Here is a 3,136-nt window from a genome sequence, read left to right as displayed (position 1 = left end):
GAAGCGAAAAGGCAGGTGGGAGGTAGACGAAATAAAACCAGCGAAATAAAACCAACGAAAGTGGTGAGGCGAAATAAAACTAACGAAAAATAACCGACGGACTATTCACCAACTGCTCCATTAAGAGTAGAGATTATCCGGGTTGCTAGTTCTCATCTAGACACACAACTCAGATGTGTACGTATGTGCAAGCATCGATCATGTCTCCCACCATCTGACCTGATGATCCATACCGCGCACACCACTAATTGCACTGATGCAGATGCCATGGCACGGACGTACCGGCTGTACTAGCTAGAGCAGCATGCATAGATATCTCCAAACGAAGATGCTGTGCGTACGCGCATGATCCAAGCAGCTGCTGCTTCCTACTCGTACACATACGGCCGGACGCAGCCTGGTGAATGCATGGATCCCCGCTACGTGCTCACGGCTCACGGGCGCGGCTAAGCTAGCTTCCAGCACGTGACAAGTTGGAGCCTTGGAGGTGTCACCATGTCAGGGCGCAGGGCCGTAGCCTACGCGCGCCGGCGCCGTGTCCGCCGACGGTTGCCAAATACAGCTGCGCAGCGTTGTGGATCGGCGGCGTGTGCCGTGCGTACACGGGTAGCTCGCGGTTTTGCCCACCAAACAGCGGCGCGCGTTGTCCCGCCGCTGCCGCTTAGGATGATGGGGCGTTCCCGGCCGGCGTGAAGCAGCCAGAAGAGATGTTGGGTCGGCCGTCGGCGTATGCGTTGGCGCTTGTGCGGGGAGCTTTCAAGGTGGGTGTTGGTGTTTAGCGGGGCAACTACTTGAATAAATAGTTTTTCACCTAATTTTATCCACATTAGCTAACCGTCAATTGATTGACTTTAGCTAATGGGTTAGTCGATTTTCAGATTTCCGAAGAAATTTGTCTGAGGAAGGCCAGAGGGGAGGAAGTAGAAGGAAAGGGCTTGCCGGAGGGCTACCACATTATTTATCTTAGGGTTTAGGATGGGGGCGGTGGTGGTGGTGTGGCTTCGCCAGAGAAAAAACTGGACTCGGACGGGGCTAGAGGGATGTCCAGGGGTGGCGGAAGGTCGGCCGTGGGGGGCGCTTAAGCGGAGGGCGGGGCGGCGAGGCGGTCGCCGGAGCACCGACAGCCGCAGGTGGTGGTCGCAGGCGGTTCAGCCGACGGCCTGTGCAACGGTCTGGGAAGAAGAAGGCCAACATAAGAAAGAAGAAAGCCAGGCGCCCGCCGATCTTCATCGTATGGTTGAAAATGGTCGGCGGACCCAAATTCAAAAGCCAGGCGACTTACGCCTAGCCATGCTCAATTTTATCCGAACGATACAAAACTGGTCAAACAAAAGTAAATTAGACAAAAAGCAATGCAAAATACTCCCTCCGTTCCTTTATGTAAGGTGTATTATTTTCGACACGGTAATCAAGGCACGGAATTATAGACATGTTAGGACAAAATTACCGTCACCAAATTTGTTTGTTAGTGGCAAGTAAATCAGTTAGTCGAGGAAAGTATGAGATAAATGCAATCGATAGAGATAATTTCCTTCTTTTGCTACAAGGAGAGATACAGACAATCAGGAGAGAGATACTTTCCCTTTTTCCGAAGGGCTAACAAGGAAATTATGAGAAATTATAAAAAATGCACCTTACATTTTGGAATTTTATAAAAATGCAAACAAATACACCTTATATAAAGGAACGGAGGGAATAATGCACAAGACATGCACTACACCACCTTAGGGAATGGGGGCCGTTTTTGTTTACAAAGTCCATTTAATATCAAGAAAATGAAGTGGACTATTAAATAGCACGACTAACCATGTGAAAAGCCTTTCGTATTCCGAGCTAATTAACATGTTGCAAGTGGTGTCTTTTTCTCTATGGTTGTATGCAAAGTTTGCATTAATAAGTATCATTGTACGAGGCAAAAATCCGACCCAATCCTTCTCCGAAAGTAGTAGTAGTCTTTTATAGATGCAAATTGTGTTTTTTGATAGTGGCCTTGTATTTTAAACCGGAACGAGTAGCATTAATAAACACTCTCTACCAATTGAGCTAAATTGCATATACTGATATACCTACAAATTATGCTATTTGAGAGCATTTTTAATCATCCCCTGATAATAGGGATGTCAAAAATTTACAGTTTATAGTAATTAGACCTGTCTATGCGTCCCCAGAAGGTTAAAGTCCCAAAATACTTTTGGGACAAATCAAATACCAAAAATCCTGTAAAAGGTATTCTTAACTTATTAAACCCCTCTCCCTACTAATGAGTTTCATAGTGGGCCCCACACCTATTTTTGCTCTAATCTCTCCATGTAATTGTGTACACATGGTGCTTAATGCAACGCTTGCAAGGATTCAACTATCTGTTTGGTTCTAATGACATACGACATGTGACATCCATGCTTTATGCCGCTCAAGTTATGTTTAATGGAACACAATTACAGAGTATTTGATTTGAAAATTAACATGCCATCATTTGAAAATGTCGATGTGATATACCTAGGGGGGCACACCGAGAGATCTAGATGGGATTAATACTTCTTTCACCAACGTCTACATAGGATGCACGACAGACCATTCTCTATGCCAATACATGTTCATTTTCTATCTATTATACATGTTTTATTTACTCAATATAGTCAGATTATTGTTTATTATAATTGTGCTAGGCGATTACACGCAAAAACTGGTGCTGGAGTAGCATGCATGCATGAACTATAACAGAAGTATGCATAGATTCCACATTTAAAAATATTTGTCCTACGGGTTTGAAGAATGAACTCAGAGCTGCAGTGGAAAGTATCAATACCAAGAAGTAACTAGGGAGCATCTATAAATGTTATTGGTTTAACATGAAATTCAATTTCACTCATCGAATTTTTCAAATCACAATTTCCCACAATGTCTATCGCATCGACAAAGCAGTCGAGAGTTTGCATCTTCGTGGATGTCTCCAGTTTGTATCTCGTTGGATAAGACCATAAAATAACAATTTCAACCAAATATATGTGCAAGTCAAAATGTTACTAGTGGTGTAAAATGCACACAGCAGGGTCACACAATTCTCCAAACATGGAAGGAATCAACGGACCAATCCTTAACAACTGTACAGTGTCGTGGTTCTAGGTCTAACAGAAGT

The sequence above is a fragment of the Triticum aestivum genome, unplaced genomic scaffold (assembly GCF_018294505.1).
Source record: "Triticum aestivum cultivar Chinese Spring unplaced genomic scaffold, IWGSC CS RefSeq v2.1 scaffold50743, whole genome shotgun sequence".
Lineage (NCBI taxonomy): Eukaryota > Viridiplantae > Streptophyta > Magnoliopsida > Poales > Poaceae > Triticum > Triticum aestivum.
The sequence above is the reverse complement of the archived record's forward strand: the minus strand, read 5'-3'. Positions refer to the sequence as shown.